Source organism: Pseudophryne corroboree, chromosome 11 (genome assembly GCF_028390025.1).
Source record: "Pseudophryne corroboree isolate aPseCor3 chromosome 11, aPseCor3.hap2, whole genome shotgun sequence".
In the NCBI taxonomy this organism is placed as follows: Eukaryota; Metazoa; Chordata; class Amphibia; order Anura; family Myobatrachidae; genus Pseudophryne; species Pseudophryne corroboree.
In genome coordinates, this window is record NC_086454.1 from 161322633 (window position 1) to 161347028 (window position 24396).

Sequence of the window (24396 nt, forward strand, 5' to 3'; positions counted from 1 at the left end):
TGAAGACCCATGTTCTAGAGGGATGAAGGTTCGGGATCCAGGATTAGATCCTGGTGTCCATGGGTACAAGTCTCGGAGACTGGGGAGCAGTCTTTCCAGGGGAAGAATTTCCAGGGGAAAAGGTCAAGCCGGGAAGCTTGTCTGCATTAAGCACTCTTGAATTAAGAGCTATTTACAGCGGAAAGGCATGTAAACGCTCTATTAGTGGTCTTCGTTTCGGGTGTAGACAGCGCAGAAATAGACTTCCTCAGACACGATCTCCATCCAGGAGAGTGGGGTCTTCATTAAGAAGTTTTCACAGAAGTGACAAGTCTTTGGGGAATTCCTCAATTAGACATGATGGCGTCTCGCCTCAACAAGAAAATTCAGGGATATTGTTCCAGGTCAAGGGACACTCAAGCAATAGCAGTGGACGCCCTTGTGACACCGTGGGTGTTTTTTCAGTCGGTCTGTGTGCTCCCTCCACTTTCACTCTTTCCAAAGGTGATAAACATAAGACGAACAAGGGTTCAGGCGATCCTCATTGTTTCCGGTCTAGCCAAGGAGGGCTTGGTATCCAGATCTTCAAGACTTACTCATAGAAGATCCCTGGCCTCTTCCTCTACGATAGGACCTGTTACAGCAAGGATCGGGCGTGTATCAAGACTTACCGCGGCTGCGTTTGACGACATGGCAGTTGAACGCCATATCCTAGCCCGAAAGGGTATTTCCGGTGAAGTAATTCCCACATTGCTTCAGGCTAGGAAAGGAGTAAAGGCCACCGTATTTGGAGGAACTATGTGTCTTGGTGTGTATCCAAGAAGGCTCCTATGGAAGAATTTCAGATGGGTCGTTTTCTCCATTTTTTTGCAAGCAGGTGTGGATGCAGGCCTAAAGCTAGGCTCCATTAAAGTGCAGCTTTCGGCCTTATCAATTTTCTATCAAAAAAGAATTGCCCATTCTTCCAGAAGTTCAGACTTTCGTGAAAGGAGTGCTGCACATCCAACCTCCATTTGTGCCCCCAGTGGCACCATGGGACCTTAACGTGGTGTTGCAGTTTCCTTATGTCACACTGGTTGGGACCTTTACGAAAGGTTGAGTTAAAATTTCTCACTTGGTAAGTGGTCATACTATTGACCTTGGCGTCCGCAGGGCGGGTGTCGGAATTAGCGGCTTTGTCTCACAAGAGCCCCTATTCGATCTTCCATGTGGATACAGCGGAATTGGGAACTCGGCAACAAGTTCTGCCAAAGGGGGTTTCTGCGTTTCACATGTACCAACCTATTGTGGTTCCTGTGGCTACTGAAACCTTGGCTGATTCGAAGTCTCTCAATGTAGTCAGAGCTTTGAATATTTATTTTGCCGGAACGGCTCAGATTGGGGAAACAGGAGCTCTGTTTATCCTGTAGGCTCCCAACAAAATTGGGGCTCCTGCTTCTAAGCAGTCTGTTGCACTCTGGATCTGTAATACGATTCGGCATGCTCATTTTACGGCTGGATTGCAGTTACCGAAGTCGGTGAAGGCCCATTCTACCAGGAAGGTGGGCTCTTCTTGGGCGGATGCCCGAGGAGTCTCGGCGGTTCAACTTTGCCGAGCAGCTGCTTGGTCAGGTTCAAACACTTTTGATAAGTTCTACAAGTTTGATACCCTGGCTGATGAGGACCTCATGTTTGCTCAAACGGTGCTGGAGAGCCGTCCGCACTCTCCCGCCCGGTCTGGAGCTTTGGTATAAACCCCATGGTCCTTTTGTAGTCCCCAGCATCTTCTAGGACGTATGAGAAAATATGAGAAAATAGGATTTTAATACCTACCGATAAATCCTTTTCTCTTAGTCCGTAGAGGATGCTGGGCGCCCATCCCAGTGCGTACTGTATCTGCAGCTATGGGTTGTATTTACACTCATGTGGTGTTTCTTTTCTGTCAGTCTGCCATGGCAAGCGATAGGCTATTATTGGTCGTGTTTACACACAGGTTCTGTTACATTTTCAGTCAGCATATTTGCTGTATACTTTTTCATGCCGTCGGCTGGTGTTCTATTGAATGCCACCTTCTGTGGCATGTTCGAGGTGTGAGCTGGTATGACACTCAGTGTTTTAAACAATAAATTTTTTCCTCGAAATGTCGGTCTCCCTGGGCACAATTCTCTAACTGGAGTCTGGAGGATGGGCATAGAGGGAGGAGCCAGTTCACACCCATTCAAAGTCTTATAGTCTGCCCATGTCTCCTGCAGATCCCGTCTATACCCCATGGTCCTTTTGGAGTCCCCAGCATCCTCTACGGACTAAGAGAAAAGGATTTACCGGTAGGTATTAAAATCCTATTTCTCTGACGTCCTAGTGGATGCTGGGAACTCCGTAAGGACCAAGGGGGATAGCGGCTCCGCAGGAGACAGGGCACAAAAGTAAAGCTTTAGGATCAGGTGGTGTGCACTGGCTCCTCCCCCTATGACCCTCCTCCAAGCCTCAGTTAGATTTTTGTGCCCGAACGAGAAGGGTGCAGGCTAGGTGGCTCTCCTGAGCTGCTTAGAAGTAAAGTTTAAATAGGTTTTTTATTTTCAGTGAGACCTGCTGGCAACAGGCTCACTGCATCGAGGGACTAAGGGGAGAAGAAGCGAACTCACCTGCGTGCAGAGTGGATTGGGCTTCTTGGCTACTGGACATTAGCTCCAGAGGGACGATCACAGGTACAGCCTGGATGGGTCCCGGAGCCGCGCCGCCGGCCCCCTTACAGATGCTGAAGAGTGAAGAGGTCCAGAAATCGGCGGCAGAAGACGTTCCTGTCTTCATTAAGGTAGCGCACAGCACTGCAGCTGTGCGCCATTGCTCCCAGCACACTTCACACTGCGGTCACTGAGGGTGCAGGGCGCTGGGGGGGGCGCCCTGGGCAGCAATGTAAATACCTCCTATGGCAAAAAATACATCACATATAGCCCCTGGGCTATATGGATGTATTTAACCCCTGCCAGTTTTCCAGATAAAAGCGGGAGAAGAGCCCGCCGAGAAGGAGGCGGGGCCTATCTCCTCAGCACACGGCGCCATTTTCCCACACAGCTCCGCTGGTAGGAAGGCTCCCAGACTCTCCCCTGCACTGCACTACAGAAACAGGGTACAACAGAGAGGGGGGGCACTTATTTGGCTAAAAATATATATAAGCAGCTATAAGGGATAGACACTTATTATAATGTTGTCCCTATACAGTTTATAGCGCTTTGGTGTGTGCTGGCAAACTCTCCCTCTGTCTCCCCAAAGGGCTAGTGGGGTCCTGTCCTCTATCAGAGCATTCCCTGTGTGTGTGCTGTGTGTCGGTACGTTTGTGTCGACATGTATGAGGAGAAAAATGATGTGGAGACGGAGCAGATTGTCTGTATTAGTGATGTCACCCCCTAGGGGGTCGACACCTGAGTGGATGTACTGTTGAAAATTACGTGACAGTGTCAGCTCTGTATAAAGACAGTGGTTGACATGAGACAGCCGGCTACTCAGCTTGTGCCTGTCCAAACGTCTCATAGGCCGTCAGGGGCTCTAAAGCGCCCGTTACCTCAGATGGCAGATACAGACGCCGACACGGATACTGACTCCTGTGTCGACAATGAAGAGACAACCGTGATTCCCAATAGGGCCACACGTTACATGATTGAGGCAAGGGAAAATGTTTACACATTTCTGATAATGAGTACCACCAAAAAGGGGTATTATGTTTGGTGAGGAAAAACTACCTGTAGTTTTCCTGAATCTGAGAAATAAAATGAGGTGTGTGATGATGCGTGGGTTTCCCCCCGATAACAATTGATAATTTCTAAAAAGTTATTGGCAGTATACCTTTTCCCGCCAGAGGTTAGGGTGCGTTGGGAAACACCCCCTAGGGGGGATAAGGCGCTCACACGCTTGTAAGAACAAGGGCTCTACCCTCTCCTGAGATAGCCGCCCTTAAGGATCCTGCTGATAGAAAGCAGGAGGGTATCCTAAAATGTATTTACACACATACTGGTGTTATACTGCGACCAGCAATCGCCTCAGCCTGGATGTGCAGTGCTGGGTTGGCGTGGTCGGATTCCCTGACTGGAAATATTGATATCCTAGATAAGGACAGTATATTATTGCCTATAGAGCATTTAAAATATATGCGAGATGCACAGCGGAATATTGCCGACTGGCATCAAGTATAAGTGCGTTGTCCAATTCTACCAGTAAAGTGGTCAGGTGAGGCGGATTCCAAACGGCATTTGGAAGTATTGCCTTAAAAAAGGCATTTGGGGTCGGTCTTTCAGACCTGGTGGCCACGGCAACAGCTGGGATATCCACGTTTGTACCCCAGGTCGCCTCTCAAAATAAGACGCAGTATTATCAGGCGCAGTCCTTTGTTGGCAAGCGGACAAAAGGTTCCTCTTTTCTGCTCGTGACAGAGGGAGAGGAAAAAGGCTACAGAGATGAGCCAGTTCCCAGGAACAGAAACCCTTTCCCGCCTCTGCCAAGCCCTCAGTATGATGCTAGGGCTTTACAAGCTCAGGCACGGTGGGGGCCCGTTCTCAATGAATTTCAGTGCGCAGTGGGCTCACTCGCAAGTAGACCCCTGGATCCTTCAGGTAATATTTCAGGGGTACAAATTGGAATTCGAGACGTCTCCCCCTCGCCGTTTCCAAAAGTCGGTTTTACCGACGTCTCCCTCTGACAGGGAGGCAGTTTTGGAAGCCATTCACAAGCTGTATTCCCAGCAGGTGATAATCAAGGTACCCCTCCTGCAAAAGGAAACGGGGTATTATTCCACACTATTGTGGTACCGAAGCCAGACGGCTCGGTGAGACTGATTCTAAATCTAAAATCTTTGAATACAGAGGTTCAAATTCAAGATTGAGTCACTCAGAGCAGTGATTGCGAACCTGGAAGAAGGGGACTACATGATGTCTCGGGACATCAAGGATGCTTACCTTCATGTCAAAAAATTTACCCTTCTCACCAAGGGTACCTCAGGTTATGGTACAGAACTGTCACTATCAGTTCAGACGCTGCCGTAGGGATGGTCCACGGCACCCCGGGTCTTTACTAAAGTAAGGACCGAAATGATGATATTCCTTCGAAGGAAGGGAATTTTAGTTATTCTTTACTTGGACGATTCCCTGATAAGGGTAAGATCCAGGGTACAGTTGGAGGTCAGTGTAGCACTATCTCAGGTAGTGTTGCGGCAGCACGATTGGATTCTCAATATTCCAAAATCGCAGCTGGTTCCGACGACTTGTCTTCTGTTCCTAGGGATGATCCTGGACACAGTCCAGAAAGAAGGTGTTTCTCCCGGAGGAGAAAGCCAGGGAGTTATCCGAGCTAGTCAGGAACCTCCTAAAACCGAGCCAAGTCTCAGTGCATCAATGCACAAGGGTTCTGTGTAAAAATGGTGGCTTCCTACGAAGCAATCCCATTTGGCCGATTCCACGCAAGGACTTTCCAGTGGGACCTACTGGAAAAATGGTCCGGGTCGCATCTTCAGATGCATCAGCGGATAACCCTGTCACCAAGGACAGGGGTATCCCTCCTGTGGTGGTTGCAGAGTGCTCATCTTCTAGAGGGCCGCAGATTCGGCATTCAGGACAGGGTCCTGGTGACCACGGATGCCAGCCTGCGAGGCTGGGGAGCAGTCACACAGGGAAGGAATATCCAGGGCTTATGGTCAAGCCTGGAGACATCACTTCACATAAATATCTGAAGCTAAGGGCCATTTACAATGCTCTAAGCTTAGCAAGACCTCTGCTTCAAGGTCAGCCGGTGTTGATCCAGTCGGACAACATTACGGCAGTCACCCACGTAAACAGACAGGGTGCCACAAGAAGCAGGAGGGCAATGGCAGAAGCTGCAAGGATTCTTCGCTGGGCGGAAAACCATGTGATAGCACTGTCAGCAGTATTCATTCCGGGAGTGGACAACTGGGAAGCAGATTTCCTCAGCACGACCTCCACCCGGGAGAGTGGGAACTTCACCCAGAAGTCCTCCACATGATTATAAACCATTGGGAAAAACTCGACAGGTATTGCGCCAGGTCAAGGGACCCTCAGTCAATAGCTGTAAAGGCTCTGGTAACACCGTGGGTGTACCAATCAGTGTATGGGTTCCCTCCTCTGCCTCTCATACCCAAGGTACTGAGATTGATAAGATGGAGAGGAGTAAGCACTATATTCGTGGCTCCGGATTGGCCAATAAGGACTTGGTAACCGGAACTTCAAGAGATGCTCACGGAGGATCCGTAGCCTCTACCTCTAAGAAGGGACCTGCTCCAGCAAGGACCCTGTCTGTTCCAAGACTTACCGCGGCTGCGTTTGACGGCATGGCGGTTGAACGCCGGATCCTGAAGGAAAAAGGCATTCCGGATGAAGTCATCCCTATCCTGATCAAAGCCAGGAAGGATGTAACCGCAAAACATTATCACCGCATTTGGCGAAAATATGTTGCGTGGTGCGAGGCCAGTAAGGCCCGACGGAGGAAATTCGACGATTCCTACATTTCCTGCAAACAGGAGTGTCTATAGGCCTGAAATTGGGGTCCATTAAGGTTCAAATTTCGGCTCTGTCAATTCTATTCCAAAAAGAACTAGCTTCAGTCCCTGAAGTTCAGACGTTTGTAAAAGGGGTACTGCATATACAGTCTCCTTTGGTGCCTTCAGTGGCACCTTGGGATCTCAATGTAGTTTTTGGGTCCCAAAAGTCACATTGGTTTGACCCACTTAAATCTATGGAGTTAAAATATCTCACAGGAAAAGTGGTCATGCTGTTGGATCTGGCTTGGGCCAGGCGCGTGTCAGAATTGGCGGCTTTATCCTGTAAAAGCCCTTATCTGATTTTCCATTCGGACAGGGCGGAATTGAGGACTCGTCCTCAGTTTCTCCCTAAGGTGGTTTCAGCGTCCACCTGAGCCAACCTATTGTGGTGCCTGCGGCTACTAGGGACTTGGAGGACTCCAAGTTGCTAGACGTTGTCAAGGCCGGAAAATATATGTTTCCAGGACGGCTGGAGTCAGAAAATCTGACTCGCTGTTTATTCTGTATGCACCCAACAAGCTGGGTGCTCCTGCTTCTAAGCAGACTATTGCTCGTTGGATTTGTAGTACAATTCAGCTTGCACATTCTGTGGCAGGCCTGCCACAGCCAAAATCTGTAAAAGCCCATTCCACAAGGAAAGTGGGCTCATCTTGGGCGGCTGCCCGAGGGGTCTCGGCTTTACAACTTTGCCGAGCAGCTACTTGGTCAGGGGCAAACACGTTTGCTAAATTCTACAAATTTGATACCCTGGCTGAGGAGGACCTGGAGTTCTCTCATTCGGTGCTGCAGAGTCATCCGCACTCTCCCGCCCGTTTGGGAGCTTTGGTATAATCCCCATGGTCCTTACGGAGTTCCCAGCATCCACTAGGACGTCAGAGAAAATAAGAATTTACTTACCGATAATTCTATTTTTCATAGTCCGTAGTGGATGCTGGGCGCCCATCCCAAGTGCGGATTGTCTGCAATACTTGTATATAGTTATTGTTACAATAACATCGGGTTGTTTATTGTTGTGAGCTATCTTTCAGAGGCTCCTACGTTTTATCATACTGTTAACTGGGTTCAGATCACAAGTTGTATGGTGTGATTGGTGTGGCTGGTATGAGTCTTACCCGGGATTCAAAATCCTTCCTTATTATGTACGCTCGTCCGGGCACAGTATCCTAACTGAGGCTTGGAGGAGGGTCATAGGGGGAGGAGCCAGTGCACACCACCTGATCCTAAAGCTTTACTTTTGTGCCCTGTCTCCTGCGGAGCCGCTATCCCCCTTGGTCCTTACGGAGTTCCCAGCATCCACTACGGACTATGAGAAATAGAATTATCGGTAAGTAAATTCTTATTTTTAAAAGGTCCGCAGGTGGAGTTAATTATTTCACTTGTGATTCTGTGAGGAGACCTGCAAAGTATGCACTGTGTGGGTTAATGAGGACGAGTTTGCAGACCTATGATCTAGGCTATGGTTTGCTCGGTGCTCAGTCCTCGCAAGGTATCCATACATCTTTGCATCCGATTACTGCGCAAGATGGTGAATGCTTACGAGGCACACCAATACGGCAGATTTTTCATGCCAGACCATTTCAGCTGGATCTTCTGCACAAATGGTCAGGGTCTCACCTTCACATGCATCAGGAAGTGGCCTTATCTCAGAGAGCCTTAATTTCTCTGACGTCCTAGTGGATGCTGGGAACTCCGAAAGGACCATGGGGAATAGCGGCTCCGCAGGAGACTGGGCTCAACTAAAGAAAGCTTTTAGGTCACCTGGTGTGCACTGGCTCCTCCCACTATGACCCTCCTCCAAGCCTCAGTTAGATTTTGTGCCCGGCCGAGGTTGGATGCACACTAGGGGCTCTCCTGAGCTCCTAGAAAGAAAGTATATAATGAGGTTTTTTATTTTACAGTGAGACCTGCTGGCAACAGGCTCACTGCAGCGAGGGACTAAGGGGAGAAGAAGCGAACCTACCTGCTTGCAGCTAGCTTGGGCTTCTTAGGCTACTGGACACCATTAGCTCCAGAGGGATCGACCGCATGGAACTGGCCTTGGTGTTCGGTCCCGGAGCCGCGCCGCCGTCCCCCTTACAGAGCCAGAAGCAAGAAGAGGTCCGGAAAATCGGCGGCAGAAGACATCAGTCTTCACCAAGGTAGCGCACAGCACTGCAGCTGTGCGCCATTGCTCCTCATACACACTTAACACTCCGGTCACTGAGGGTGCAGGGCGCTAGGGGGGGGCGCCCTGAGCAGCAAAAATACCACAATATATAGCCCTAGAGGCTATATGTGTGATAATTACCCCTGCCAGAATCCATAAAAAAGCGGGAGAATAGTCAGCGAAAAAGGGGCGGAGCTATCTCCTTCAGCACACTGGCGCCATTTCTCCCTCAGAGCTCCGCTGGAAGGAAGCTCCCTGGCTCTCCCCTGCAGTCTACACTACAGAAAAGGGTAAAAAAGAGAGGGGGGGCACTAAATTTAGGCGCAGTATATATAACAGCAGCTATAGGGGACATAATTCAGTTAGTCCCTGCATTATATAGCGCTCTGGTGTGTGCTGGCATACTCTCACTCTGTCTCCCCAAAGGGCTTTGGTGGGTCCTGTCCTCTGTTAGAGCATTCCCTGTGTGTGTGCGGTGTGTCGGTACGGCTGTGTCGACATGTTTGATGAGGATAATGATGTGGAGGCGGAGCAGATGCCTATAGAAGGGATGTCACCCCCTGCGAGGCAGACACCTGAGTGGATGGACTTATGGAAGGAATTGCGTGCACGTGTCGACTCCTTACACAAAAAATTTGACGACATGCCAAATGCGGGACAGCCGGCTTCTCAGCTCGTGCCTGTCCAGGCGTCTCAAAGGCCATCGGGGGCTCTAAAACGCCCGCTACCTCAGATGGCAGACGCAGATGTCGACACGGATACTGACACCAGTGTCGACGACGATGAGCCTAGTCTAATGTCCACTAAGGCCATTCGTTGCATGATTGAAGCAATGAAAGAGGTGTTACAACAAATTTCTGATATAAACCCAGGTACCACTAAAAAGGGTATTATGTTTGGGGAGAAAAGACTACCCGTAGTTTTTCCTCCATCAGAAGAATTAAATGAAGTGTGTGAAGAAGCGTGGGCTTTCCCTGATAAAAGATTGGTAATCTCTAAGAAGTTACTAATGGCGTTCCCTTTCCCGCCAGAGGATAGGTCACGTTGGGAGACACCCCCTAGGGTGGATAAAGCGCTCACACGTTTGTCTAAAAAGGTGGCACTACCGTCTCCGGATACGGCCGCCCTCAAGGAACCTGCTGATAGAAAGCAGGAGGCGATCCTGAAGTCTGTATATACACACTCAGGCATTATACTTAGACCAGCTATTGCGTCAGCATGGATGTGCAGTGCTGCCGCTGCGTGGTCAGATTCCCTGTCAGAAAATATTGACACCCTAGACAGGGACACTATTCTGCTAACCATAGAGCATATAAAAGACTCGGTCTTATACATGAGAGATGCACAGAGGGAGATCTGCCGGCTGGCATCTAAAATAAGTGCATTGTCCATTTCTGCTAGGAGAGGCTTATGGACTCGCCAGTGGACAGGGGATGCAGATTCAAAAAGGCACATGGAAGTTTTGCCTTATAAGGGTGAGGAGTTATTCGGGGATGGTCTCTCGGACCTAGTTTCCACAGCAACTGCTGGGAAGTCAGCATTTTTACCCCATGTTCCCTCACAGCCTAAAAAGGCGCCGTTTTATCAGGTACAGTCCTTTCGGACTCAGAAAAACAGGCGTGGAAAAGGCGGGTCCTTTCTGTCCAGAGGCAGAGGTAGGGGAAAAAGGCTGCAACAAACAGCAGGTTCCCAGGAGCAAAAGTCCTCCCCCGCTTCTTCCAAGTCCGCCGCATGATGGTGGGGCTCCACAGGCAGAGCCAGGTACGGTGGGGGGGCCACCTCAAAAATTTCAGCGATCAGTGGGCTCGCTCACAGGTGGATCCCTGGATCCTGCAAATAGTATCTCAAGGGTACAAACTGGAATTCGAGGCGTCTCCACCCCACCGGTTCCTAAAATCTGCCTTGCCGACAACTCCCTCAGGCAGGGAGGCTGTGCTAGAGGCAATTCACAAGCTGTATTCCCAGCAGGTGATAGTCAAGGTGCCCCTACTTCAACAAGGACGGGGTTACTATTCCACACTGTTTGTGGTACCGAAACCGGACGGTTCGGTGAGGCCCATTTTAAATTTGAAATCCTTGAACACATACATAAAAAAATTCAAGTTCAAAATGGAATCGCTCAGGGCGGTTATTGCAAGCCTGGACGAGGGGGATTACATGGTATCCCTGGACATCAAGGATGCTTACCTGCATGTCCCCATTTACTATCCTCACCAGGAGTACCTCAGATTTGTGGTACAGGATTGCCATTACCAATTCCAGACGCTGCCGTTTGGACTCTCCACGGCACCAAGGGTGTTTACCAAGGTAATGGCGGAAATGATGATACTCCTTCGAAGAAAGGGAGTTTTAATTATCCCGTACTTGGACGATCTCCTAATAAAGGCGAGGACCAAGGAGCAGTTGTTGGTGGGAGTAGCACTATCTCAGGAGGTGCTACACCAGCACGGTTGGATTCTGAATATTCCAAAATCACAGCTAGTTCCGACGACATGTCTACGGTTCCTGGGTATGATTCTGGATACAGTCCAGAAAAAAGTTTCTCCCCGGAGGAGAAAGCCAAGGAGCTGTCATCTCTAGTCAGAGACCTCCTGAAACCGAAACAGGTATCGGTGCATCACTGCACGCGGGTCCTGGGAAAGATGGTGGCTTCTTACGAAGCAATTCCGTTCGGCAGGTTCCATGCCAGAATCTTTCAGTGGGACCTGTTGGACCAATGGTCCGGATCGCATCTTCAGATGCATCGCCTAATAACCCTGTCTCCAAGAACCAGGGTGTCTCTGCTGTGGTGGCTGCAGAGTGCTCATCTTCTAGAGGGCCGCAGATTCGGCATACAGGACTGGGTCCTGGTGACCACGGATGCCAGCCTTCGAGGCTGGGGGGCAGTCACACAGGGAAGAAACTTCCAAGGACTATGGACAAGTCAGGAGACTTCCCTACACATAAATATTCTGGAACTGAGGGCCATTTACAATGCCCTAAGTCAGGCAAAATCCCTGCTTCTACACCAGCCGGTACTGATCCAGTCAGACAACATCACGGCAGTCGCCCATGTAAATCGACAGGGCGGCACAAGAAGCAGGATGGCAATGGCAGAAGCCACAAGGATTCTCCGATGGGCGGAAAATCACGTACTAGCACTGTCAGCAGTGTTCATTCCGGGAGTGGACAACTGGGAAGCAGACTTTCTCAGCAGGCACGACCTCCACCCGGGAGAGTGGGGACTTCATCCAGAAGTCTTCACGCTGATTGTAAATCGATGGGAACGGCCACAGGTAGACATGATGGCGTCCCGCCTAAACAAAAAACTAGAGAGATATTGCGCCAGGTCAAGGGACCCTCATGCGATAGCTGTGGACGCTCTAGTGACACCGTGGGCGTACCAGTCAGTTTATGTGTTCCCTCCTCTGCCTCTCATACCAAGGGTACTGAGAATAATCAAAAACGAGGAGTAAGAACAATACTCGTGGTTCCGGATTGGCCAAGACGAGCGTGGTACCCGGAACTTCAAGAGATGATCTCAGAGGACCCATGGCCTCTGCCGCTCAGACAGGACCTGCTGCAGCAGGGGCCCTGTCCCAAGACTTACCGCGGCTGCGTTTGACGGCATGGCGGTTGAACGCCGGATCCTGAAGGAAAAGGGCATTCCGGAGGAAGTCATTCCTACGCTGATTAAAGCCAGGAAAGATGTGACTGTAAAGCATTATCACCGCATATGGCGGAAATATGTTGCTTGGTGTGAGGCCACGAAGGCCCCAACAGAGGAATTTCAACTAGGTCGATTTCTGCATTTCCTACAAGCAGGAGTGACTATGGGCCTGAAATTAGGCTCCATTAAGGTACAGATCTCGACTGTCGATTTTCTTCCAGAAAGAACTTGCTTCACTACCTGAAGTTCAGACGTTTGTGAAAGGAGTGCTGCATATTCAGCCCCCGTTTGTGCCTCCTGTGGCACCTTGGGATCTCAACGTGGTGTTGAGTTTCTTAAAATCACATTGGTTTGAGCCACTTAAAACCGTGGATCTAAAATATCTCACGTGGAAAGTGGTCATGTTACTGGCCTTGGCTTCAGCCAGGCGTGTGTCAGAATTGGCAGCTTTGTCATGTAAAAGCCCTTATCTGATTTTCCATATGGATAGGGCGGAATTGAGGACTCGTCCTCAGTTTCTCCCTAAGGTGGTATCAGCTTTTCACTTGAACCAACCTATTGTGGTGCCTGCGGCTACTAGCGACTTGGAGGATTCCAAGTTACTGGACGTAGTCAGGGCCTTGAAAATTTATGTTTCCAGGACGGCTAGAGTCAGGAAAACTGACTCGCTATTTATCCTGTATGCACCCAACAAGCTGGGTGCTCCTGCTTCTAAGCAGACTATTGCTCGTTGGATTTGTAGCACAATTCAGCTGGCGCATTCTGCGGCTGGACTGCCGCATCCTAAATCAGTAAAAGCCCATTCCACAAGGAAGGTGGGCTCATCTTCGGCGGCTGCCCGAGGGGTCTCGGCTTTACAACTTTGCCGAGCTGCTACTTGGTCAGGGGCAAACACGTTTGCTAAATTCTACAAATTTGATACCCTGGCTGAGGAGGACCTTGAGTTCTCTCATTCGGTGCTGCAGAGTCATCCGCACTCTCCCGCCCGTTTGGGAGCTTTGGTATAATCCCCATGGTCCTTTCGGAGTTCCCAGCATCCACTAGGACGTCAGAGAAAATAAGATTTTACTCACCGGTAAATCTATTTCTCGTAGTCCGTAGTGGATGCTGGGCGCCCGTCCCAAGTGCGGATTGTCTGCAATACTTGTACATAGTTATTGTTAACTAAAGGGTTATTGTTGAGCCATCTGTTGAGAGGCTCAGTTGTTTTCATACTGTTAAACTGGGTATAGTATCACGAGTTATACGGTGTGATTGGTGTGGCTGGTAAGAGTCTTACCTGGGATTCAAAATCCTTCCTTATTATGTCAGCTCGTCCGGGCACAGTGTCCTAACTGAGGCTTGGAGGAGGGTCATAGTGGGAGGAGCCAGTGCACACCAGGTGACCTAAAAGCTTTCTTTAGTTGTGCCCAGTCTCCTGCGGAGCCGCTATTCCCCATGGTCCTTTCGGAGTTCCCAGCATCCACTACGGACTACGAGAAATAGATTTACCGGTGAGTAAAATCTTATTTTCTCTCTTATGGTGGCTACAAGTTCCTCACCTAGTGGAAGGCAAGAGTTTCAATATCCACTCGTGGATTCTATTGATAACGGATGCCACCCTCCGGGGTTCGAGGGCTGTGACCCAAGGGGCCTAGTTCCAGGGAATATGGTCGAGACAGGAATCTGCTCTGCCGATGAACATCCTGGAACTCAGGGCAATTTACAATGCCCTTCTACAGGCTTCTCATAGAAACATAGAATTTGATGGCAGATAAGAACCACTTGGCCCATCTAGTCTGCCCTTCTTTTTTTTATCCTTTATGCAATCTCAACCCTTTTTGAACCTTAATTCTTTGTAAGGATATTCATATCTCATCTCATCTCCTGAAGGATCAGGCAATCCAGGTTCAGTCGGACAATGCCACGGCGGTGGCATACATAAACTGACAAGGGTGAATAAGAAGCAGAGTGGCGATGTGAGAGGTGTCAAGAATTCTCCTCTGGGCGGAGGCCAATGCAAGGGCCATCTCAGCCATATCCATTCCGAGTGCATTGCTGCCCAGAGTTCGACAGGATTATTTTTCAGAGTACTTCTCATTTACCGGCCCCCTGGAGATGGAAAGATCAATCTACAAGAAATTGCACACACTGTTACTGGCCTGGTTCTGGAACATCAAAGATGGCTCATCCTCTGGGATTTTAATGCATGGGTGGATGATGAGCTCTCAAGCCTTGGTCAAGACCTCCTGTGCATAATGAATGGTCTAGGCTTCACACAGGTCATTCCTTCTGCCACACATAAAAGTGGTCACACTCTTGATCTGGTCTTTGAGATTGGATTAGAAGTCACTGACCTAAAAATAAACCCAGTCATCTGGTCAGACCACCACTCCCTTTGGTTCTCAGTTGCAACCCCTCAAATAAGATCTCTACCCATGGAGTTGACCAGGTATTGTCCAAGGAGGGGGTATGACTCCCCAGGCTCTAGCAGCAAATCTGGATCTCACAGCTATACTGGGTGCCTGTGAAGATCTCTGTTCCCTAGTCCATTATTATAATAGGGATGTTATGGCTGCAATTGATATCGCCCCTGTGCATATAAGACCTCGTAAACCACAACGTCGAGTTCCCTGGTTCAACAACAGTGTTAGTGAGCTCAAGAAAGGGGGGGGGGGGGGGGGGCGTAGACTGGAAAGACGATGGAGGAAGACCAACCTATTGGATGATAAAATAAAACGAATAAAGCATAACGAAGATTATCAATCGACAAACACCCATAAGAAATCACAGTTCCTGTGAAATGAGATCACGGCAGCAAACAATAGGCCAGATCAACTCTTCCGCACAGTGGAGATGCTTTGCAAGCCAGCATGCCTGCAGACTGATGAAACCCTCTCCCAGGCAAGATGCAATGAGTTTGCAAACTTCTTTGCAGATAAAATATCCACCATCCGGGCTGTAATCTCTACAGTGCCATCAAAGTAGTGCCAAACTACAAAGCCTGCCAATAAAAGCATCCTGCCTTCATGGACCAGCTTTAACCCATTGGATGTAAAGTACATTGCTGAAATTGCTCGGATTTTGCGTCCCACCACCTGTGATCTGGATGCTGTGTCAACCAAGCTTCTAATAGGTTGTATGGATATAATTGGTCCTGTCTTTGTAAAAAAAATTGTTCAATGCTCTTTGCAGATAGGCATTTTTCCTGGACCCCTAAAGGAAGCATTTGTTAGACCTCTTCTTAAAAAATCTAATTTAGATCCCGACTGCATGACCAACTATAGACCGGTATCAAAACTTCCTTTTCTAGGAAAGGTTATTGAGAAAGTGGTTGCAAATCAACTGGAAACCCGCCTGACAACCCATGATATCTATGATCCATTCCAATCATGATTCAGGAGAAGACTTAGCACTGAAACAGCCCTGGTGTGTGTGTGTTAAATGATCTTCTGATGGCAAGAGACAGAGGTGACTGTTCAATATTAAATCTTCTGGATCTCTCTGCAGCATTTGATACTGTGGACCATGGGCTTCTGATTGAGCGACTGATACATTTTTGTTGACTGGATGGCACAGTCCTAAGCTGGTTCAAATAATTTCTCAGTATCGTCTGGAGTAAACTCATCACCATCAGTGCCTTTGCCATGTGGTGTCCCACAAGGTTCTATACTATCCCCCATGCTTTTTGCAGTATACATGCTCATGCTGGGTGAAATAATCAGACGCCATGGGCTGGTCTACCACTACTATGCAGATGATACACAACTGTACTTGTCCTTTGCTCCGGGCACTGATAACCCAATAGCAACTCTAAATGGCTTTCTAGCTGAGCTCCAGTAGTGGATGAGTGCAAGTTGGTTGCGACTGAGCTGGGATAAAACAGAGGTCCTTATGATAGGACCACAACATCAAAGGACAAGATTTCAGCATAGCCAACCACCTGGATGTACACTCGGGGATTCAGAATTACAAACCACTGATCGTGTGCGGAATCTTGGCATTGTCCTGGATGGTGGCTTGACACTTAAACATCAGATATCAGCTACAATCAAATTCTCATTCTTTCACCTGAGGTACATAGCCAGAGTCAAGCACTTAATTCCCTCAGATGATCTGCCAAAAGTCATCCTTGCATTTGTATCATTTCGATTAGACTACTTTAATGCCCTCTACCTTAGTCTCCCAGCAAAAGAATTGCACCGCTTACAGCTGGTGCAAAACACAGCGACCAGGCTGTTAACTGACCAGCCCCGTTCTAGCCACATAATACTCTACTCCCTTCACTGGCTGCCTGTAAGATGGCGAATCATCTTCGAGATTGGCTTACTGAGTTTCAAAGCACTACTTGACCAGGACCCAAGGTACTTGAAGCGGCTTCTGACCCCATACTGCCCCACTCGATTACTTCGATCTGTAGATGAAGGACTTTTAGCAGTACCTAGAATCTCCCGTAATTCATCTGGGGGTCGAGCTTTTAGTCATGCGGCTCCGACTCTATGGAACTCGCTTCCCCGCACAGTGTGAGAGGCCCCAACTATAAAATCCTTCAAAAGTAGATTCAAGACTTTCCTGTTTACTCAAGCATTTCCATAATGTCCCTTTTAGTATCTACATGCTTCTGTATTTTTTAAAAAGCTTTTTTCTGTACGTCATTATTTTCTGTACTATATTATGCTATGTATCGGTTAAGCACCTTGAGTCCTATTGGAGAATGAGTGCTATATAAATAAAATTATTCCAGGAGTGGACAACTGGGAAGCAGACTTCCTCAGCAGGCACGACCTTCATCCGGGGGAATGGGGCCTACATCCTTAGATGTTTCAACAGTTAATTCCCCGTGGGGCTGTCCGCAGATAGATCTGATGGCTTCTCGGCTCAACGAAAAGCTATGCAGTCACTGTTCCAGAACGAGGGATCCGCAGGCTGTTGCAGTGGACGCACTGACGACGCAGTGGATGTACCAGTTTGTATACCTGTTCCCTCTACCACTAATCCCAAAGGTTTTCAAAAGACTTAAGAAGGGAAAGCGTTCAGGCAATTCTAATTGCTCTGGATTGGCTTCGACGGGCGTGGTACTCGGACCTCCTATCCATGGCTCTGGAGGATCCCTGGCCCCTACCGCTCCAAGATGATCTTCAACAAGGTCCGTTCATCTATCCAGAGTTACAGCGGCTACGTTTGATGGCTTGGAAGTTGAGAGGGAAATTCTAGTCTTTTCCACCATGGTCCAAGCCAGGAAGCTGGTTACATCGAAACATTATCATCGTATCTGTAAAATGTATGTTTCTCTTGCATCCATAAGGGACATTGGGGACAGATTAGTACGATGGGTATAGACTGGTCCAAAGGAGCCAGTGCACTTTAAATTTTTTCAACTGGGTGTGTTGGTTCCTCCCCCTCTATGCCCCCTTCCACAGGCAGTTTAGAGAAAAGTGCCCTCGGGATAGGATGCAAACTGTGCAAGCTCCAGAGTTTTTCTTCAATTTCTTTTTTTCTTCAATTTCTTTTAAACCGGCCTCGTAAGGTGCAGAGCCGCTTCCCCGCTGCAGGACCACCGTCCTGAGGGGTATTTGTTCAGCGGGGCATTGCGCCTTAGCTGCCGCAGCATGCCGCACACCCCTAACAAAGCCTAAAGGTGATTGTCGGTGGGGAGTACAAATCGGGGTCCCCCGGTTCATTGTGTGGGTGAGGCGCATGGGTCGGTCCTGGGGGGGGACCCATTGGAGTCCCTGCGTTAGACTGGCTGGCATCATTGTACCAAACATTTATGGGAGGTTACAAATGGTGTGGGAGACATGGCCAGTTTAAACGTTATTAGTAGCTCCGGTGTCATTACGGGGGTGGAGCTACATGAGAGCGAGCTCAGCTGCATTTTGGTGCCTTCCTCTGCATAAGCAGCAGCCTCATACTGCTACTCCACACATTCACAGGATCACTGGTGCCAGGTGTAGAGGGAGGAGCTGCTATTGGTGCACAGTTTACAGACCGTATCACTGGGGCTGTATAGCGTTGGGTGTGCTGGGGTCCTCTTTTCTGTGTCTCCTCTCACATGCATTAGGGCAGGTTTGTATTGTAATCAGTCTGTGTTGTATGTGTATTGTATCTGTATTTCATAATGGTGAAACAAAGTTATGCAGTGTATGTAATGTCAGATTCTCCCCTATTTCATCTGGCTCCATATCATGTAAGCAGTATAGTCAGTCATCACAAAATGCTGATAACAATGAAGGCAGGAAATTATGGGAAGAATCTCCAGCAGTAGATGTCTCAGTCTTTCGCCTCTCTATGAAGGTGGTGCTCCCAGCTCCGGGCTCCTTTATGGTAAAGGACCTGGGGAATAGGAAAATTGAGACCACTCTGAAATCTATCTACACTGCTGCAGGTGTAGCTCAAAGACCGGTCATTGCTGGATGGCACATTATTATTATTATTATTACCAGTTATTTATTTATTACCAGTTATTTATATAGCATGCACATATTCCTCAGTGCTGTACAGCAAATATATGCCCATTCACAGCAGTCCCTGCCCCAGTGGAGCTTACAATCTATGGCCCTCATTCTGAGTTGATCGCATGAAACTACATTTTTACAGCCCGTGCGATCAACTAGACGCCGCCTGTGGGGAAAGATTTTTTGCATAGCAAGGCTGCGAACGCTTGTGCAGCCCTGCTGTACAAAAAAAGTTTAGAGCAAAAGAAGACCAGGGTCAGACTTGCCCTGTGCGTCGGACACAGCGACAGATTCAGACGAAGGTCCCGAAACTGACTTCAGACATCTGCCCTCCAAATGCCTGGACACGCCTGCGTTCGCCTCACCACGCCTTGAAAATGGTCAGATGACGCCCCAAAACGTCTCCCGCCTGTCGGTCTTCTTGCGATCGCTGCTGCGATCACTTTTTCCACTGTCGCCGGGCAACGACACGCGTGCACCGTTCCAGCCCGTTCGTGCCGCTGCGACAAACTGCAGAGTGCAAACGGGTTGGAATGATCCCCTATATTCCTTATCACATGTACACACAGACACATTCACGCTAGGGTTCATTTTTGGAAGCCAATTAACCTACCAGTATATTTTTGGATTGTGGGAGAAAACCGAAGTACCCGGAGTAAACACACACAAGTACAGGGAGAATATACAAACTGCACAGTTAGGGCCACGGTGGGAATTGAACCCAATACCTCAGTGCTGTAAGGCAGTAATGCTAACCATTACACCATCTGTACTGCCCTAATGCAATTCATACGTGGGCTACTCAATTTCAGGAGGGTCTTTCGGGTGATATGACCTTAGTTACTACTGTAACTTTCCTAAAACACATTCAGGACACGGCAAGAGTCCTCTGTGACTCCCTTAAAGTGATTGGCAATATTAATGCTAGGACCACTGCTGTGGCTGTCTTCACGCAGAGCCATATGGTTGCGTCAGTGGATTGCAGACGCTGACTCCAAATGTAATGTGGAATCTCTTCCCTTCACAGGGGAATGGCTCTTCGGAGGTGAGTTGGACGCATGGATCTCCAAAGCTACTGCTGGGAAATCCACGTTTCTCCCTTCAGGGGCTCCGCCTGCTAGGCGTGCCTACCCGGGACCGTCTACTCAGTCCTTTCGGTCCTCCAGATTTCGATATAGAGCCAGGGATGCCTCCAACGCAGCTAGAGGCTCCAGAGGTAAGCCTAAGAAACGAGCCGTTGCCGGTTCTCAAGAGCAGAGCACCAGTTCAGCTTCCACAAAGACTTCGGCATGACTGTGCCCACCCACCCCGAGGGTATCTTGTGGTGGGAGCTCGGTTACTAGAGAAGCAGTTGGGTGAGTCTGCACAGGATCACTCCATAATAAAGGTAAATATTCAAATATTGTTAAGAAACCAACATGCGGCTAGGTTTGCAGAAAACAATTGTAATCCAGCGCTGGGTTGGTGGTGCTCCCAGAAAATAGTTCAGTAAACTACTTGCAAAAAGGGGGGGATGGTTCCAGTGAAGTACTGGAACCAAAAGAGAGAGAGAGAGAGACTATGGGGTAAATTTACTAAGATGGGAGTTCTATTTAAGATGGGATTTTGCCCATAGCAACCAATCAGATTCCACTTCTCATTTATCTAGCACCTTCTAGAACATACCTCGAATCTGGTTGCTATGGGCAACATCCCATCTTAAATAGAACTCCCATCTTAGTAAATTTACAACCATGTGTCTATTCTGGGGCACACTTTTTATTTATTAATGCAAAAAATGTAAATTATTCTGGTATTCAAATATAACTTTTATTGATATCCCGATAATAATGACTGGAAGGGCAACAGAAGATGGTCGGTTACGGACTAATACCCATTAGAGGCTACAGTCTGAGACAGTAACCTGTTGCGGAACTACCAACTTTGAATCTACTGTATTTTTGCAGCACTCAGCGCCTTTGACTGTCTTTTCTACTTTTCATAATCAATTTTGATCAGATACTACAGGGCTCCCAGTGTCATCAGGGATGATTTACTTACCTGCGGTCAAACCACACTGAGTATGCCCAATCTCGTCTGATCTTGGAAGCCAAGCACTGTGGGGACAGGTCAGTACCTGGGTGGGAGACCACAAGAGAATACCAGGTACCGCAGGTATTTTTATGTAACCAGAGACACAGGTCCTAGAACTCATTATTAATTGACCATAATTCCATCAGGAATTTCATTAGTGGACTGGGTAGAGCCCGGTGCATACTCTCTTTTTTTCCTGTCGCATCTTTATTTGCGTAATTATTATACCAAATCAGGAATAAGAGATCATTATTGACACCAGACTTATTTTCGCTCATTGAGCCATAACGCTACAACTCCTAATCTTAATTTATATTTCTTATTATTTTTTTTATATCTTTCATTGTATTTCGTTACATATGTCGACATCTTCTGTTGCCTTCCAGTCATTTTTATAGGGAGCTTGGTTACGTCACTACAGCCACATCTGGGACAGTTCATGCCAAGATGCCTGGGTAAGGGACCTTATCTCTCAGGGTTACAAGCTGGAGTTCGACTGTGCTTCTCCCCAACGATTTTTCAAATCAAGCTTGACAGCTTTGGAAAATATGCATGTTATGCTACTACTGGCCATCGACAAGTTGGTCCATTCCCAGCTTATTGTTCTAGTACCCCTGCTACAGCAACGACAAGGTTACTACTCCAGTCTGTTCGTAGTGCCAAAACCAGACTGGTCTGTGAGACCCATTACCTGAAGGTTTTAAAATTTCAAGATGGAATCTCTGAGAGCAGTGATCACAGGTCTGGAATACCAAGAATTCCTAGTGTGCCTGGATATCAAGGACGCATGCCTCCATATCCCAATTTGGCCTCCTCATCAGGCCTATCTGTGGTTCGCCCTACTGATCGATCACTACCAGTTTCAGGCGTTACCCTTCTGCCTGTCTACAGCTCTGAGGCTGTTCACGAAGATGAAGGCGTTACCCTTCTGCCTGTCTACAGCTCCGAGAGTGTTCACGAAGGTGATGGCGGCAATGATGTTTCAACTCAGGGAGTCCAGGGGGTCAACATTGCCCCTTACCTGGACGATCTCCCGATAAAAGCGAGTTCCAGGGAGCTTCTACTGCTCCATATAGGTCGCACTATCCAACTTCAGTCTCACCATGGGTGGATTCTCAATTTACAGAAGTCCCATCTTGAGCCGTCTCAACGGCTCCTGTTTCTGGGCATGGTACTGGATACTGTAGCTCACAGTGTTCCTCCCAGAGGACAAAGTGAGAACACCTTAAAAAATGGTTCGCGGGGCGTGGCCTGGCTGCTGATGGAGGCAGTCACGCACTAAGAGAGCTCCTGCGACCCGGGGCTCTTTTCTGGCTATAAACCCCATCTCTGGGCTCTCTCTGCACCCTCAGCTGTGCCCCTGCCCCTCCTGTTCCCCCTGCAGTGCCCTTGCTAGTGCCGCGGAATCGGGGAGTGGTTTTTACCGCTCCTGCGGATTGCGGCCTACGGGGCTCACACAAGCCGGGGCCTCGATTATTTCTCCGGACCGGCGGTGGCTCCAGTGGCACCCGGATCGGGCCGCGGACCTCTCCTGGACCTCCGCTCCTCATATTGCCGCTGTCCGTGGCTAGGAGACGCCACCCGCTGCCTACCTCTGCTGAATGAGGTCTCCGGGACTCGCCGCGGGAGACGGGGCCGATAGACGCCCGGTGGCCATCTTCACTGCACGTCCGCTCCCTGCTGTTTCTCCCCCGCTCGGCCCCAGAAGTGAGTATATTCCTCAGATTTGCAGCCTGTGGGGCTCCAGCGGGGGGAGTGGGGGTGACCTTAGGGCTGTGCTCTATATTGGAGGTGGTGACCTCACTGCTGCCCGCACACTGCCTGAGGCCCTGGTGCGTTCCCCATTTGTCTCAGCTGACTCCCTGCTCTTATCGGAGCTCTCATAAAATTATTGCCGCTGCTGCCATTCGTAAACGATTCAACCCCTCTGGCCGGGGAGGGCTGCAGGGCCTGGGGAGCGGGGTTGCAGCCGCATGCTTTCTGATGCACAGTGTCCACTATCTACATACAAGCTGGACCGAGCCCTGATGCTATGTCGCTGTGATCAGCCGTATAGTTATCTAACCATGTGTCTGCCTGCCTGATGTCGCCCTAAGGCCACGTGGGGGTGTTACGCTCCTGATGCTGAGAACTGGAGAGATGTTGCGAGGTGAGTTCAGAGCACCAGGACGCGACGCTGAACTAAGGAGTGGTACGAGAATAGCCCCTAGCACCCTACCTCCGTTGTCTTACCCGTATGGTCAATTCACGCCTGAGTGACTATGGTTTCTTGGGCCCACGGCAGCCGCGTTTGAAGGGCGGATTAGGTCTGCCCAACTCCGATGCCCCCAGGTCTTAGCGTGAGACAAAGCGTGAACTGAGACAGGATAATAACAAGGGGACCTCTAACTAAAACAACCAGAAGCTAGGGGCTACTAACTACCCTGAAACTAAATATATGTGCGGCACGCCGCCAAAGGAAGAGAACAACAAAAGATACCACTGTCCGTTCCCCCACACGGCACCGCCGAGTTCTGGGGAGGACAGTGAAAAGCGGAAACCTCCGCAAAAACCACCAACACAAAGGTAATACAAGGATTAAGCGGCCTAGGCCGCAACTCGCGGCAGAAGCCGCTACTCACAAACAGGGAGAGAACCCCAAGTAACGAGAACCTACGGATGACTGCAACAGGTTCGTTTTGGACAGGAAGGATTCCCAGGACCGGCTTCAGAACTCCAGGACACGGGAGCAGGATCGACCAGATACAGCTAAACCAGGAACAGACGTTACCAGGCAGGAACAGCATACAGGAAGCTATCACCGGCGTCTGTGCCAGGTAGTGAGGGAGAATTTAACAGGGAACCCTCCAATAGCTGCAGCGAAGCCTGATTAGTGATGTCGTGCAGCTGCCCTGCTGCACGACCAGAGCTAACAGGTGTAATGATTGGCAGGAAGCAACGGGGAACGCGGTAGTCAGTGGCGTCCCCGTTGCTAAGGGTCCGGCGGCTCAGCACGCATGGCGTCCTAGCGTTGCTAGGGACCCGGCGGCTCAGCGCGCACGGCGTCCCAGCGTTGCTAGGCGCCGGGCGGGAAGGGAAGGAGGTGCGGCGGCCGTGAGCGTCGCTCGGAAACAGACCGAGCGGCGCCGTGGACCGCGGCACCTAACGGGGCTTTTGTACGGCGGCGATCCACATGTTTTTATATTGCCAAGATCATGTGAAAGTGTAACCCTGCACTGCCTTATTTGAAGACCGATCTCATGGTGAGAGGCACAAAGAAGAAAAAGGCCAAGACCAAGCCGGACGCGATCCCGTCTCCTGCAGCCCGATATTCGTCGGATCTACGTCAGTTCTTAACTACACTGACATTACACTCCGCTGCTCCCTCTACTGTCCCGACCTCCCCGATTCTGCACGGTTTGGTGGATGACATGTCGTCCCCTGGGAACCCGCAGTCTCCACAGGCCTCCTCTTTGTCAGCAGAGATTAGCGAGATCCTATCTCATGTTAAGTCACTTCCCACGAAACAGGATTTTTCGGCCTTGGAAACTCGCTAGCTTTCCACCATCACTCAGGAAGTAGCAGTGATTCGAAAATACATGTCTCAAATTGCGGT

At 49.3% G+C, this 24396-nt stretch overlaps 1 pseudogene; it reads left to right on the forward strand.

Annotated features, from left to right (window-relative positions):
• Nucleotides 1-20766: 20766 nt before the first annotated feature.
• On the forward strand, nucleotides 20767-20885 carry LOC134971156 (5S ribosomal RNA; annotated as a pseudogene).
• The last annotated feature ends 3511 nt before the right edge of the window (nucleotides 20886-24396 follow it).